Here is a 17301-nt window from a genome sequence, read left to right on the forward strand (position 1 = left end):
ATTAGTTGACCTAGACCTAGGATCAAAATAATTCCATTGTTGTGAATTGACAGATAAATCTTCAAGGGCGTCCCACGCCTCTTGTCCTTGAAATTTTAAAAAATTTCCAGTATGCATAGATTGAATCATTTGACGATTAGAGGGAGTCAAACCATCATAAAAATATTTTACAAGTCTCCATTTTTCAAAACCATGATGAGGACATTTTAATAATAAATCTTTAAATCTTTCCCAACATTCATAAAACTCTTCATTATCTTTTTGAAAAAACTCGGAGATTTCTCTCCTTAGACTATCAGTTTTAGACATAGGAAAAAATTTCAGTAAGAATTTATTATAAAGTTGATCCCATGTAGTTATAGACCCCGTGGGAAGGGAATTTAACCAGGCTTTTGATTTGTCTTTTAATGAAAAAGGGAACAATCTTAGTTTGACCGACTCATCAGAAAAATTTTGAAATTTAAATGTTGAGCAAATTTCTAAGAAATCTTTGACATGCATGTAAGGATCCTCTCTATCTAACCCATAAAAAGATGGCAATAATTGAATGATTGCGGGTTTAAGCTCAAAATGAGTAGCAGAAGTAGTAGGTAAAACAATGCATGAAGGAGCATTAGATGAAATAGGTGCAAAATATTCAAGCAAAGTTTTTTCAGGCACAACAGTTTCATCAACAATATTAGCAATAGGTTCCATGATGCTCAAATTTTTACTAACACTTTCAATTTCAAATAGAGATAAACGTCTTTTTACTAATCGTTTTTTCGAATTACGTTCCCAATGATGCATAAAATTTTCACAAACAAGGCAACAATGATAATCTCAAACAAGCAATTTTCTGATGTGGAAGATCAGTTAAAACCGCAACCACAGAGCATACTTAGAATTTTTAGAGATTTCACAACAATAATTCTTATGGTTTACTTGTCCCCAGGCCTATTTGATTCCACTTACTCGCGCACTACTAACAACTCCCCGAGGTTAATTAGTAGAGGCGGATGGGAATTTTGGTCAAATTTCCTTTAAGCAAGAATTGCTTATGGTGAAAGGACAAGATTTAGGTTTCTCTTTTTTTTTTTTTTTTCAAGTATTTTTCACAATATTACACTAAAATATTAAAGAAGACAAAGAAAAATAAGGCAAAAATTAACTAAGACTAAAATTTAGGCAAGAGTAGGGAGGCATAGCATGCCATCAACCATAACAAAATTAAGGTAAAAACTAGGAGGCACAAGTGCCATCAACTTAAACATAAGATAGAGGACTAGGAGGCAAAAATTGCCATCAACTAGCTAGGAGGCAAAATTGCCATCAACTAGTAATTTGCGGAATTTAAATAAAATAAAAATACAACAAAATAAATAAAGAAAATTACACAAAGGTTAGGAGGCACAAGTGCCGTCAACTAACAAAGATATAAAAGAAATAAAATTACAACAAAATTAGGAGGCACAAGTGCCATCGACTATAAAAATTTAAAAGGATAGATAGGAGGCACAAGTGCCGTCACTAAAAAAAAACAATAAATATAGAAATATAAGTATATTTTTTATGGGTGGTTGAACCGTCCCAACTTTCTTTTTATCTTTTTTTTTAGTTTTTTTTTTTATAGATATATATTTTTTTAGGTTTTTTTATTTTATTTTTAAGTGCAAGAATTAAAATAACTAGTAGAAGAATTTACTAACCTTGAGATAATTTTTGTTTCTTTTCTCTTGCAACTCCCCGGCAACGGCGCCAAAAACTTGATGTACTCAAAACGGGTATGTTTAAAAATTTATATATCGCAAGCGCACGAATCATCCATATTGAATAGTGATCGTAAGCAAGGATGTCGAACCCAAAGGAGTTGTCTAAAATCGAAAATGAAACTATTTTAAATCAAAAGTAATAAATTCTAACCTAGTTCCAAAGATTGATAAGTTTTAATATTATGAACATAAAATAAAAGATTGAAAAATAAAGCTATTTAAGATAATGAAAATAAACCAATAATGAGTTGAAAATAAGTGTTAAAAGAAAAGATTATTAAGATACTAGAATCCACAAAATGTAAGTTTAATAATATTTATTAGTATATTGATTCCCAAGTGTTAGTGATAGTTAAAATAATTTAAACTATCCTTTTCCAAAAAGATTTATAATTTTAAACACAAATTTCTTATAAAAAGATAGGATTTTTCTTCACTTTTCAAAATTATAATTTCAAAGCATTTAGTGTAAATCAATCTAATGAAATAACAAATAAATCAATGAACATTATTTATAAGGCAAAACATAATATTTTTGTTCTAAGCATGGATGTGTACAATTTAATGACACATCTTACACAAAGAATATTATGTTTATGCACTAATGAAGTACAAAGTGTAAATATGTTCTAACAATCTAAAATACAAGATATTTAAGATGAAAGAAATATATGAAGAAGAAAAATCCATAGACTTTGTTGCATTACAAGGGAAATCAACATACAACATAAATATTACTTAGTTACAAGTTGCTTCATCATGATCTTAATAATCTTATGAAAAAGATTAGAAGCACATAACTAGAGTAGAAATTACAAAATAAAAGACATACATACTTGCAAAATGCTCTTGAAAAACCCAAATGGAAGAGAGAATGGTAGAGAGAAAATGAGAGAAAAAGATGGTAACCAAAAACATTAAGCACCCCAAAATGGTCTTCAAAACCCTTATTTATAGCCAAAATGAGATTATTAAAATAATCAATTTAAATTAAGTAAATTGATTAAATTAATAATAATATGGTAAATAGGGGTAAATTATAGGAGTGATGATGATTTTGGGGTAAAAAGTGTGTAGAAAAAATGGGTAAAAGGTTGGCATTTTTGTCATAGGGGACAAAATGCAATTTTATGGGCTCAAGAGGTGCTGTACGGCAGGGACATTGGAGGCTGTTGGGGACAGATGGCTGGGAACCGTGGGCCTAGCGTCTGGGCTTTTGGAGGCAGGCCGTGGGCTTGGACTGCTGAAAAAAGGCAGCTGGGAGCAGCTAGGCGGGCCGGGCCTGGTTGGGCTGCTGAAGGAGGAAGGCCCACGTTGGGCTGAGATGCTGGCAGATGCATATATGCATATATGCATATGCTTTGGTGATTGATGAAGGCTGAAGCCGTACGCCTGGAGAGGAGATAGAAGAGGCAGCTTGGAGGAGAGGCTTGAAGGCTGAAGAAGGCCACGCCTGGGCCTTGTTGCTGGGCCGGCTGAATGGAGTATATGGCCTTGTGCCAATATCTTTGCCTTCTTTTCATAAATGCCACTTCCATCATTGATTTCCTTTAAATAAAAATGCAAAAAATGCAAATTAATTTCTATAAAATAGTATAAATTAACTTCAAATAAATATTTTCAACATACAAATACATCTCATTAATTTAAAGAAAATATTAATTTAAACTTAATTTGTTTTGACACTTAAGTTGAATAAATATGCATTTATTTTTACCACTAAACACACAACAATAATTTAAATAATTAAATTACAACATATTACAATATAATAACTATAAAAACATAAAAAAAAATCTAGAAAACTACAAAAAGACTAATAAATTAAAAATTACATAAAAACTTAATAAGTTAATTAAAAACTCAAGAACTAAGCAATAATTAGCATATAAAATATGGTAAAATAACTCTATTTTGTAGAGTTATCATGGCCACATGCTATGTGATGTTGCATTGGATGCGAATAGTCACTTGTATCTAATTGCGTTCGGGTTGGTGGATAGTGAGAATCACAAAACTTGAAAGTATTTCATGATGAAATTGAAAGAAGCCATTAGTGATGTCGATAATCTGGATTTTGTATCAGACATGCATGCTAGCATTCATGCTCTTGAGGTCGTCTTCCCTAATGCCTACCACAGTATATGCTACCATCGTATAAGTATGAATGTAATCGCTAAGTTCAAGACTAATCACTGTCACAAGGAAAAGTGGACTGCGACCTATGCATTTCGAAAGACACAATTTCACAAGTACTTTGAAAATATAAAGCAAATGGATCTTGCCATAGGTGAATATCTCAAGGTTATTGGTTTCGATAAGTGGACTCGTACTTACTTTCATGGGAATCGATACAATATAATGACAAGCAACTATGCCAAAAGCTTCAACAACAACACCAGGGATGCAAGAACCTTTCCAGTCACTACTTTTGTGGAATTCATTCATTTCACACTTCAGTCATGGTTTGCTGAGTGGCATGATGAGGCTGAGAAGAGCACAGCCAAATTGTCACCACTAATGGAGAATGATTTGTCAGGAATTGCAGACAAAGCAAGGTTCTTGAATGTCCACGCTCTTGGATAGGTCGAATTTCATGTGGTGGACCCAGATGGTGATGGAGACGTGAATTTGATGACCAAATCATGCTCATGTGGCATGTTTCAGATTATAGGGATACCTTGTGTTCATGCAGTGGCTGCAGCCCTCGCCCGCGGTGCCAACATTTACTCACTGTGTTCCCTATTCTACACTATTGAGTCATGGAGGGAGTCGTATAAAAAAAAATTCACCCATGTGGCAACAAGGACGAGTGGAAAGTTCCTAAAAACATAAAGAATATGCAAGTTGGGGTACCTGTTGAGAAACAACCAGTTGGTTGGCCAAAGAAGAAAAAATTAGGAAGACCGAAGACAAAACGTTATCCATCGAATGCCGAAATTCTATTGAAAGAGCATAAGTGTAGTAGGTATGATGGTTTTGATCACATTAGGGCTTCATGTAAAGCTAGACAATAAACTCTTTGTATCAATCTGGACGCCTTTGTATTTTATTAACTTTGTTTTATTGGGTTTCCCTTGTTTTTTTATTCATCTCGGTTTCCAGGTTGTTTTTTGCTTGATGCATGCTTGATGTAGCTCGATGCATGCTCGACTACAGCTCGATACTTGCCCTATTAAATTTTAAAAGTTAATTCTGGATATGCTCGATTACGACTCGATGCATGCTCGATAATTTCCCTATTAAATTGATTTAAAAGTTGATTATGGATATGCTCGATTACAGCTCGATGCATGCTTGATTACAGCTTGATGCATGATCGATAATAACTTCATAATAAACATATAGCTCAATATAGCTTGATAATGCTCGATGCAAGATCGATTGTTCTTACAAAATGACAAAAAAATAAAAAGAAACAAAACATGTAATTTTTTTCCCTTAAAGAACCTGTACATATACAATTATCATAAAAAAATTAAGAGCCTATGTAACGACCCAAATTCACTAATAAGGCTTAAGGGCCTTGATTAGTGTGCCTGGAGGGCATAATAGGAATTTTATGTGACTTTAATTATTAAGATGCATGATTATGATTTAAAGCATGTTATATGACTATTTGAATATTTGAGATGCATGACTATGTGTATTAGTATGCATGTAGGCCTTGATTAGGTTAGAAGGGCATAATCGTAATTCTGGCCATTATGGGCATAACTGGTTTGATATATGTGATAATTGTCGAGACCACATTACTATGTGGATATATCTGTGATCTGTGACTCGAGACGATCCTAGTGAGCAAAGTAGCGAAAAAGTCATGGTGGGGATTTATACCCAGCTTAGGGTGAGCTTAGAGGTATAAATGGGAATTTAGTGAAAGTACTGGAGTCTATCTTGATATTGAGGAATATTATTGGTGGTTAGTTAGGTATCAGGAATTAAGCAGGAAATATTAGAGACACTCGAGGAGTTAGCGGGAATTGGGTAAAATGACTAAAATGCCCCTAAGTGGATTAAAGGGTTTAGACTTAATAGGGAGGGCATAATAGTCATTTGGCTTACAGGAGTTAAGTATTACCAAGGCTTTATGTTAGTGGGAATTGTAGAGAAGGGTAGAAGTCTGAAAAAGAAGGAAAAGGAAGGAAAAAGAAAGAGAGAAAAACAGAGAGAGTTCTCTAGGTCGGTTTATATTTCCTTCATCTGTTTCTTGAGGATTTCTGGAGTAAAGCTCAGAGGAGAGCTGTGATAAACTAAGCATCAAGGATCCTAATCTAGGATTGAGAAATTGGCAGAGGTTTAGCAAGGATTCATCAGCACCTGAGGTAAGACTTTAGAGTTCTTCAGTTTCTGTTTCTAGTTTTTGAGCTATGGTGTTTAAGATGAATTGGATGGAACTTTAGGGAATTCAGGCCTAAGGCTGAGGAGGAGCAAGCCAAGGAAGTCTAGAGGCAACTTGAGGTCGAAATTCCACCAGAGGTATAAACCCTTAACTCTAACTCTGATGTTCAACTGGTTTCTGCTGAGTTTTAGTATCTAGAAGTGGCCATGGTGGATTTTGAGTTTGGGGATGCATATGCTTGAGTTCTAGGTATTTGGGGTGCTTGGGATGAGTGGAGTATGGTCATAAGGTTGTTTTTGAGGTTAGGGAAGAGTTGGAAGAGTTTTGGTTGAGGATGGTTCGAGGAAATCGCAGAAGGGAAAAACTGGTGTTGGCCAGTCTGTGACTAGCGCTACAACGCTAGCCTTTGGGCGCTGTAGCGCTAGGCTAAGTTTGCTGATGGGTTTTTGCTTCTGTTTGTAGCGCTGTAGCGCCCTCCCATGAGCGATGTAGCGCTACCCTGTCTTCTGAAGGGGATTTTAGGGTTGTTTGCAAGGGCTTTTGACCTAGGGTTTGGGGTTTGTTTCCACCACCTTGTTTGGTGGAACTAGGACTTCCCGGGGGCTCGGGATTAGCCCCAAGGCTAGGTTTTGGACTTGAGGATTGATGATGATCTTGGCCTATGATTGTGTTTAGGTGAGCGCTAGGGCTCGAGGGGGATCGTGCTCAAGGAGTCGAGGGATCAAAGCTAGTGAATTGAAAGGTAAGAAAACTGCACCCGGTTATATGTTTGTGATGGGACTAAGTGCTCCCGATATTTGTATCGTGCCAATGATGGTATTATGCCATGGGACATGTAAAAGCGGTCTAAAAGCGCCGTACACTATATTTGCGCACAGGGCGCGGCTTGGCCACTGGTAACCAAGGACAGCTTAATATTCACTGAACTCGGTTTAAGCGAGCCGGAGTCAGTGGGATAACGGAGGGAGCAGCCTGAGGGCGCTAGCCCTAGTTATCATTTGTGAACTGTAAATGATATGAGTTGATATGTTTAGTATGTGGAATACTTGATTATACTGAATGGTTATATGGTTGAGATTATGTGATGTGATGTGAGATATTGATTTGTCTGTTGATTGCTTATGCTCTGTTGTTGTGTTTTCTTGCTGGGCCTTGGCTCACGGGTGCTACGTGGTGCAGGTAAAGGCAAGGGAAAACTGGACCAATCCTGAGGTGGAGAGCTGCGGGGTTGAATGTACATAGCCAGCTGTTCGATCGCCATGGTCGAGGAGTGGATCAGGACAGGGATTGCCTAACTGCCTGTTTTGCCTTAATATGGCTTGCTATTGTATCTAAACCTTATAACTTTTGTAAACGATCTTTAAACTTGTATCTTTTTGGGATCCCGTGTAAAGGATGATGTTCTTATGTTAAATGTGGCTTTTAAGACCAAAATGCTTTAACCCTAGTTCCTTTATAGTTTCAGTAACACGTTTTAAATTAAATGACTTGATTAGCAAGTCTAGCACTTTATAAACACACAGTGTAACGGTCTTGGCTTTCCAGGGCGTTACAGCCTAGCATACTCTTATAAAATATGTCCAATCAAAAAAATAAAAATATATTCTAGTATCGGATGGTTTCATATGGAGGCTCGTTAAGGTCGCACATTCTGATACCATAAGTCCGTCGTCCACTTGTTCCTGAACAACTCAATATTTTCATTGCAAATTGTGTCTAATCGAAGCCCGACCATGAGATGCTCGACATGCTTGATAGCATACACACCACAATCTCCACTATAAAAAACATAGAAACATTAAATGTACAATATTATAAATTTGCTTAGAAACTGAAATTTTATAATGTTGTTTACCTTCTCTTAGACTGAGGGAGCTCGTGTCGCTATATGCGCTGCCATTGGAACTCAGGTGGCCTCTTTCTTGTTGCAGGAATCTTCAACATCAAGTTTTCTTTGAACATTTTACTCATCAACAACAGAGAAGGAAAGAGGATGCACCATGGCCTCATAATTTCCTCCACGACTTTCTCACTAATCACTGACACATCTGAATCATATTGGTGAATATCCAACTAGAAATAGACGCCTCAATGGCAAGCCAACGAGACTGCTCATAGTTCTGACACCAATATACATCCTCAACTCCTACCCAAGACGCAAGAAACTATTTTGGGAGGTTGGTCAATAGCGATAAAATGTCATCATCCCAGAGGAACTTCTCCTTGGTTTTCTTGTATTGTTCATGTCTGGCAAGTATAACTTGTGAAAACATGATGTTCATCACAGTAACATTCTGGCGATATGTCTTGGGGTATAACTGGCGACGCCTATGAAGCATGTGCTATGCTGCATCAATACGATATAAAGAAAAGACAGAAGAAAATCGTTAAATCAACAAAAGTTATGCAAAAATTATGATAAATGGCTTAAATGTAATTATCGAACATGCATCGAGCTCCAGTTGAGCCCATATCAAGCTTCTATCGAGCCAGTTCAAGATCAAAATCTTCCAGATGCTAATTATTCTTATCGAGCTCCCATCGAGCTTATATCAAGCCAATTCAAGATCAAAATCTTCCAAATGCTAACTGTTCATATCGAGCTTCTAGTGAGCTCCCATCAAGCTCATATCGAGCCAATTCAAGATCAAAATCTTCCAAATGCTAACTGTTCATATCGAGCGCCTATCGAGCTCCCATCGAGCTCATATTGAGCCAGTTCAAGATCAAAATCTTCCAAAATGCTAACTATTCATATGGAGCTCATATCAAGCCAGTTCAAGATCAAAATCTTCCAAAATGCTAACTGCTCATATCGAGCTCCTATCGAGCTCTCATCGAGGTAATAATTGTTAGGAACGGTTCCTAGTGCACAGCGGAAGTTGCAGTAATGGTATACAATAAAAAATTTCATATAAACAACTTTATATGAGGATCCTTTAATATGCAATATGTTAATCAATATATATATAATATGTATATGAAAAATAATACGAAATGATTTACCTTATGTAGCCTATCAAGAATCTTTGAATATTTTCGTATGTATTTCGATATTCCTATCATTGCTTGAGTACTCACACCTAGATCTTCCAAGACGTTCTCTACACCTCAAGATGTAGGTGAGCACATAGAGAACAGGGATCAATTTTGTGAATCAAAAGTATTCTCAACTCATGAGACTTTTGATTATAGGCTTTAGAGAAAATGTAACGCCCTACTTCCTTGGAGTCGTTACTAAGTGAGTTTTAAACGTGCAATTAACTCGCTAATCGAGGTTTTAGGTTAAAAGTGTGGCTAAACTGTAATAAAAGTCATATAATTTGAAAATGTAACCATTCAATGAAACTATAAAGCATTTTACATTTGGGATCCCAAAATACTGTTTAGAAATATTTACAATTCAAAAATATGATTAAAGTCGACTAAGCGACAAAATTTGGATTAATACATAGCATCTCCCAAAAATACCCCTGGCTGTGGCAGCCAGGCAGGCCAAACATGTACACATCGCTTCATGCTCTCTGTACTCATGGTTGATCGACCTTTCCCTTACCCTTACCTGCACCATAGAGCACCCGTGAGCCAAAGCCCAGCAAGAAAACTCCACACAAGCAATCAACATATGCATAACTATCAATCAACATATAACAAAGCAGCCAACAGGCTATACACATAATGACCATGCCGTCCCAGGCACTTTACCAGGCTCTGGGTTCGCGGTCTACACCGTGAGGATGTCTCAAGCATCAGAGAAGGGTCTCACCCTAACGACTTGCACTCCGCGTGCTTAACGCTGCTCCCAGCCCCTTGCCGTACTCGGCCTTGTCGTTCTCGGCCTTCGCCGTTCCCGGTCCTTGCCGTTCTCGGCCCTCACCATTCCAGGCTCTCACCGTTCATTCACAAATATGCAACACATAGCATAAATTTAACAAATACTTAAACAAATACAAACTTAGTCAATAGGGCTACGCCCTGCAACACAATCACATAGGGTCGTGCCCTGCAATACAAACTATAAAGCCACGCTCTGCTCTACGGGTACAATAGTTTTCTTACCTGTGTCCCAAGTTTCCCGAGCACCGATATCCTGAGCACAGTCCCCTAGTCCGAGCCTCGCTGAAAACCTAGTCACAACGTATCAACAACATCCACCCATCAAGATCTAATCCATTAAATAACTTTGGGTTATAATTCTAGTTTCCGGGACCTTGAATTCTACCAATCCGGGTGATAAAATCCATCCTAAGCCTTAACAATTGGGCTCCCAAGCCAAAATCCTACAAAACAGCCAATACATTGAATTAGGGTCGTGGCGCGCCCCAAAACAGAGGCACAATGCCTCCCTGCTGGGAGATGCAGGTCGCGGCATGCCCTTCCTAGGGCCGCGGCGCGCCTCAAGAATAGAGGCCTCCCCAGGCCTCCACACACATGCGGGCCGCGGCATGCCAAGCCTTGGGCCGCGGCTCGACCCCCAAACCCAGAAAACCTCCATGCATTCCACGAGCTAACCTCCCTGAATTTCACCATTTCCAAGCCTAAATTCCAGAATTTTGCCTAGGACTCAATTCCAACCACAAAACCAGTTTGTTCACCCAAAAACTCCAACAACAAATCTCCAAAAACACTTCAATTCCATCACTTAAGTTCTAACTCCCAAACTCTAAAAAAATCAGAGAAAACCAAGCAGAAATTAAGCTTAGATCCGTACCTCAGAATTAGTTTTGGCCTATGCTTGACTCTAATTGCCCCAACTTCACTTCTCCCCAAGATCAGCTAACATAAAGCTTGAATTCCTATGCTTAATTTTCCTTCTAAGATCTTCAACTACCAAAGAGAGAGATGGAGAGAGAGAACCGGTTTTGCAAGAGGAAATGGCTAAGAAACTTCTATCTTTTTACTTTTGTTCCAGTGGTTTCTCAAGGTTCTAAGTGTATATCCATTAGCCAAAAAGACCAAATTTCCCCTAAGCCTATCCTCAACCCTTTAATGTCATCAAGGGCATTTCAGTCATTTGTTGCATCCCGCTAATCCCTCGAGTGTTCCTATGAATCCCTGTTTAACCCTGACATGATCAAATGGTTACTAAATTACTACCCGTTACTCCATAAATTCCAAACACACATTATATTCCCAAAATACCCTTAGGCTCCTCTCGAGCCGGGTATTTGACCCCGTTGTGACTTTCTATCTAAACCGCTCCCCAGGACTGTCTCGGATCGTGCATCACAAATATATCACCACTCGCACGTGGTAAGGATCACAATATACACAAATATTGCATTTATGCCCTCAACAAGCTAAAATTACAAACATGCTCCTAATAACCAAATGAGGCCCACATGCATATTTAATTCACCTAAACATGCATTTCTAATCACATACTCATCAAATTCACATATTAACATAATAAATCACTTATTGCCCTCCAGGCACGCTAATCAAGGCCCTAAGCCTTATTATCAAATTTGGGACGCTACAGAAAATGTTTTTGCTTTGTGAAAAAAATGATAGTTTTTCTTCTCTGTAAAAAACTTGTTATCACTTGTTGTTTCTATTTTCTATCATATATAATATATAGACATTATTACCATAATAAAAATAATAAAGAAAAATCAATCATCTTTTTATAATAATAATGATAAAAGACAAAGTCTAACATTCCATTTTAAAACCCATTTTAAAATATTTTATTAATTAATTAAAAATAAAAATAAAAAATCAACTTGTGATAACATCAGAAGTACCACACGCATAGAGCAGTCCAAGCCCTATGCATGTGGCATATCCCTGAAAAATGAGATTTTAAAATTTTCATATGTTTTTATTTTAATTAATTAATAATTAGATATCCAAATGATGTATCATCTTTTTAAGGAAAAGATAACAACTTAAATTTCAAAATTCAAAATTTATAATTTAAATTTCCATTATCATCATCTTATTAATTGAATGAATATAATGATCAAAACCAATTTTGACTATCTATATTTATTTATTCACACTTAAATAAAATAATTGATTAAAATCCATTTATTCTATTTCTACACAATTTCGAAAATTGCACAAATACAATAATAAAATTTGCAACTTCAATTATCAACATAATTGCACATTTATCCTTAATAATAAATCTCTCAAATAACTCATTCACAGTTTAACCCTTGTATCAACTCTTACCTTGATTAGTGTTGATAGAGTCGCCCCGGGGACCTATGGACCAATAATTCCAAGCTCCAATAAATAAAATATTATTAACCAAAACTCTTTAATTCAAAAATCATATTTATTAATCTCATGATTATTCCACTATAAATATGGGACTGAACTCTTGAGAATTAAAGACATATATTTACTGAGTACTTTATTGTAACCATAAAGTGTCCATTGATATAATCATTACATACAAATTAATTCTCTATTGATGATTCATAATTAAGTGGGAATAAAATTACTATTTTACCCTTTTAATTATATCTTGATTCCTAATGTACCATTGACTTTACTAGTGAAGGTTAATTCATAATCTGATTATGAATTTGACGTCAATAACTTTTTCAGTTCCAAAAGCCAACCCAATAAGGAATCATCATTTAATCTATAAGAATGTATTGATTCCATATCTGTTAAGCGATATCCCCAGCTATATACATCATTGAGTCCCCAAAACAATAGTTCTTAGCCTGATCGTTCTGACACACTATAGCGCATGATTCAAATGATTAAGTGACATATATAGGAGTTCAAAGTAACTTCAGGATTAAGATCGGTTTGTATATGATCATTAGTTGATGTGTTTTATAATACTATGAAATAGTATTTGAACAAGTATTATTAAATCACATCTGGTCCAGTTCTACACACTCTCAGCATGCAAAGCACCTCCACTAAAATGTCTTACTACACTAGTAACCCGGATCTAGGTCACATGTATTCATAATACTAGTGGACCATACAAGCAGTAATTAATCTAAAGATTTCATAACTTTATTTTACTGCGAACTATTTAAGTTCATTATCTCAATCTCGATCCTCTCATAAAAATATGAGATTGAGACCACATAGATGAACTTGAGAATTTTCTGATATTTACTTAATATTATTAGCAATAATATAGTACATAAGCTACAAATATACAATAATTCAATTCATTCATTTATTTCATCAAAACCATTGTCTACTACAATTTCTTTAAGGGTACAATTCCCAACAATCTCCCACTTGCCTTAAAGCAAATTAGGAATTTCCCTTAACCCCATGCTTCTTACATGACCCTGAAAATATTTAATAGATAATGTCTTTGTGAATGGATCTGCAAGATTATCTCCAGAGGCAATCTTTAAGATAGCAACATCTCCTCAATTGACTATCTCTCGGATCAAGTGATATTTCTTCTCGATGTGATTTCCCCTCTTGTGACTTTTGGGTTCCTTTGAATTAGCTACTGCCCCACTGTTATCACAATACAAAACAAGTGGTTGATCCATGTCTAGAACAACTTCCAGATTAATACAGAACTTCTTGAGCCACACAACCTCTTTAGCTGCTTCACAAGTTGCTATGTATACGACTTTCATGGTGGAGTCTGTAATATTGGATTGTTTAATACTTCTCTAAACTGCAACACCTCCTCCAAGTATGAAAATGGATCCAGATTTCGACTTTCGACTATCTTTGTCTGATTAAAAATCAGAATCAATATATCCAGTGGGGTTCAGGTCTCCACCCGAATACACAAGCATGTAATCTCTAGTATGTCTAAGATACTTGAGAATATTCTTTATTGGTGTCCAATGAATCAATCTAGGATTGGATTGATAATGGTTGACTATCCCTACTGCCTAACAGATGTCAGGTCTGGTGCATAACATTGAATACATTAGACTGCCTACTGCAGAAGCATAGGGATACGGTCTCATGTCCTCTTTTCCTGAGGTGTTTATGGACATTGTTCTTTCGACAATTTAACTCCTGACCGGGTAGGCATAGTGCCCTTCTTGGAGTTTTGCATGCCAAAGCGTTCTAGCACTTTATCAATATAAGTTGCTTGAGACAGTGCCAAAGTTTTGTTCTTTCGATCTCTACAAATCTGAATCCCAAAACATATTTGGCTTTTCCCAAATATTTCATTTGGAATTGCTCAGCTAACCATTTCTTTACTTTTGACAATTTCTATGTCATTCCCAATGAATAGAATATCATCAATGTAAAGAACAAGGAATACCACAATCTTATCTTTGATTTGTTTCTGAACACAAGGTTCGTCAACGTTTTGTTCAAAACCAAACGTTTTGATTGTTTCATCAAATCTAAGATTCCAAGATCTCGAAGCTTGTTTAAGTCCATAAATAGACTTAAGAATCTTGCAAACTTTTTGCTCTTGGCCTTTTACTTCAAACTCTTCTGGTTGAGACATGTAAATTATTTCATCAAGATAGCCATTCAGAAAAGTTGTTTTAACGTCCATTTGCCAAATCTCATAATCCATGCATGCAATTATGGACAAAAGTATTCGGATAGATTTAAGCATGGCCATAGGTGAAAAAGTTTATTCATAATCAACTCTTTCTCTCTGTGTGTAGCCATTTGCTACTAGCCTTGCTTTGAAAGTCTCTACTTTCCCATCTGCTCCTCTCTTCTTCTTGAATATCCATTTGCAACCAATAGGTTTAACATTCACGGTGGATCTTCAAGAGTCTAGACAGAATTGGAATATATCGATTCCATTTCAAGGTCCACGGCGTTTAGCCATTTTTCTTTGTCAGAATCTTCCATTGCATCATTATAAGTCAATGGATAATCTTTGTTTGTGTCAGACACAAGCATTTGAACTTTATGTTCATAGCGCATTGGTTGTTTACAAACTCTCCCACTACGACGAAGCTCTCTATTGTTCTGACTAGAACTAGCGATATCCTCTGGCCATTTTTCTCTTGCCATTGCTAGTGATTGGTCTTGTTTATTTGAGACCATTTCCTCAAGTACGACTTTACTTTGAGGTTTGTAGTTATTTATATAGTCATGCTCCAGAAAAGTTGCATTCGTAGATACAAATGTTTTGTTATCTTTAGGACTATAAAATATACCATCTTTTGCTTCTTTAGAATATCCTACAAACATGCACACTTCAGTGCGTGATTCCAACTTACCAATCTTTCTTTTAAGCACATGTGCAGGACAACCCCATATACGAAAATGGTATAAACTAGGTTTAGTACCATTCCATAATTCCAATGGTGTTTTATGAATAGACTTAGATGGAACAACATTGAGTATGTATAGAGCACATTTTATTGCATAACCCCAGAATGACAAAGGTAATGATGAGAAACTAATCATCGATCTAACCATATCCAATAAGGTTCTGTTCCGTCTTTTTGAAACACCATTTTGTTGCTGCGTTCCAGGTGCAGTGAGTAGGGATTGATTTCCATGCTCACACAAATGGTCCTCAAATTCATAATCTAAGTACTCTCCACCTCAATTTGATCAAAATAATTTTAGTGATTTACCTAATTGCTTTTAAGCTTCTACTCGAAATTCCCTAAATTTATCATAGGTTTCAAATTTCCTTTGCATTAGGTATAGGTAACCATATCTTGAATAATCGTCAATGAAAGTGGTGAAATATTCATAACTTCCTCTATCTTGGACATTTAGTGGACCACAAACGTCTGTATGTACAAGTTGAAGTGGTTCTGTGGCTCTTGAACCTTTAGTAGAGAAATGTCTTTTGGTCATTTTACCTTCTAGGAAGGATTCACAGTCTGGGAGAGAACCAATAGATAGTTCCCTTAAAGGACCATCCTTTAGTCTGTTAATTCTGTCTAGACCAATATGTCTCAATCTCAAATGCCACAGATATATTTCACTATCGGAATCTGTCTTTTGTCTTTTAATAAATCTAGGATTTGCAGTTTTAAATAATTCATAATTATAAACATGCTTGACATTGGACTCTAACTTGTAAAGTCCACCTTCAGACTTTGCAGAACAAATGTCAAAACCATATCTAGGAATAACAATCGAATTATTATTAAAAGAAACATTAAAACCTTGTTCATGCAATTTTAATAAGGAAATTAAATTTATAGTAAATCCATGAATAAAATAAACATTGTCCAACACAGTAAATTTATTATTATCAAAATCTAGGTGAGCTTTTCCAACTTCAGCAGCTGAGATCTCCTGTCCACTTCCAACTCTCATGGTCACCTCTCCATGAGCCAATTTCCTTGAAGCACTAAGAATCTGCGAAGGAAAACAAACATGGTTAGTGACTCCAGAATCAAATATCCAAGATGAAATTACCTTCCACTAAACAAGATTCTGAAATAAGTAAATCAAATTTACCCTTATTTCTGTCTTTCAATTCTGCCAGGTGCTTAGGACAATTCCTTTTCCAATGACTGTCAACTCCACAATGAAAGCATGCTCCTTTTGGTGCCTTCTTTTTGGAGTTCTTTGCAGAATTATTCTTCTTGGAAGACTTGTTGGTCTTCTCTGGTTGTTTGTCCTGTTTCTTGTCCTTTCCTTGGCCACCCTTCCTTTTCTTTGAATTACCATTTGAAGTGGAAGACATGGTTTCAACAACATTTGCCTCCTCAACCTTAGTGGAACTTTTGTTTAGAAACTCAAAAGTTTGCAACTCATTCAGCAGTTGGGTCATATTGTACTCCAACTTGTTCATAACATAGTTGGTAGTGAATGTCGCAAAAGCTGGTGTGAGAGATTCAAGTATCACACTTACTTGAGTTCTCTCATCAATGGTCACACCATGGATTTCTGCATCGTGCAATATGTTGATCATATCTATGACATGTTCTATGACAGAAACATTTTCTTCATTTTCATATTCATGAAGCTTCTAGTAGCATCATGTCTGCACTTATCAGATTGCTGGCCAAACATGCCTTGTAGAGATTCCCAAATCTCATAGGTTGTTTCAACAGTTTCAAACTTCTTTCTGAGCACATCACTCATACTAGCAAGCATATAAGATTTGGCCTTATTGTTAGATAATATCCAATTGTCATACTTCTCTCTATTAGTTTTGGCAGTAGTGAGGGCAGGAACCTCAGGACATTCCTCATTAAGGGCAAACATGTGATTTTCACATATCAAAACAATGGTCATGTTTGATTTCCATTTCATGTAGTTATCACCAGTCAATTTCTCATTAGCAAGTAAAGTAGTTATAGGGTTTGA

General features: G+C 36.2%; 1 non-coding gene across 1 annotated transcript; it reads left to right on the forward strand.

Annotated features, from left to right (window-relative positions):
* The first annotated feature begins 187 nt into the window (after window positions 1-187).
* Window positions 188-294, forward strand: LOC133780902 (small nucleolar RNA R71). Its single transcript, XR_009869709.1, has one exon. It is a non-coding gene; the product is annotated as a small nucleolar RNA R71 (small nucleolar RNA).
* The last annotated feature ends 17007 nt before the right edge of the window (window positions 295-17301 follow it).

Source organism: Humulus lupulus, chromosome 5, assembly GCF_963169125.1.
Source record: "Humulus lupulus chromosome 5, drHumLupu1.1, whole genome shotgun sequence".
NCBI classification, from domain to species: domain Eukaryota; kingdom Viridiplantae; phylum Streptophyta; class Magnoliopsida; order Rosales; family Cannabaceae; genus Humulus; species Humulus lupulus.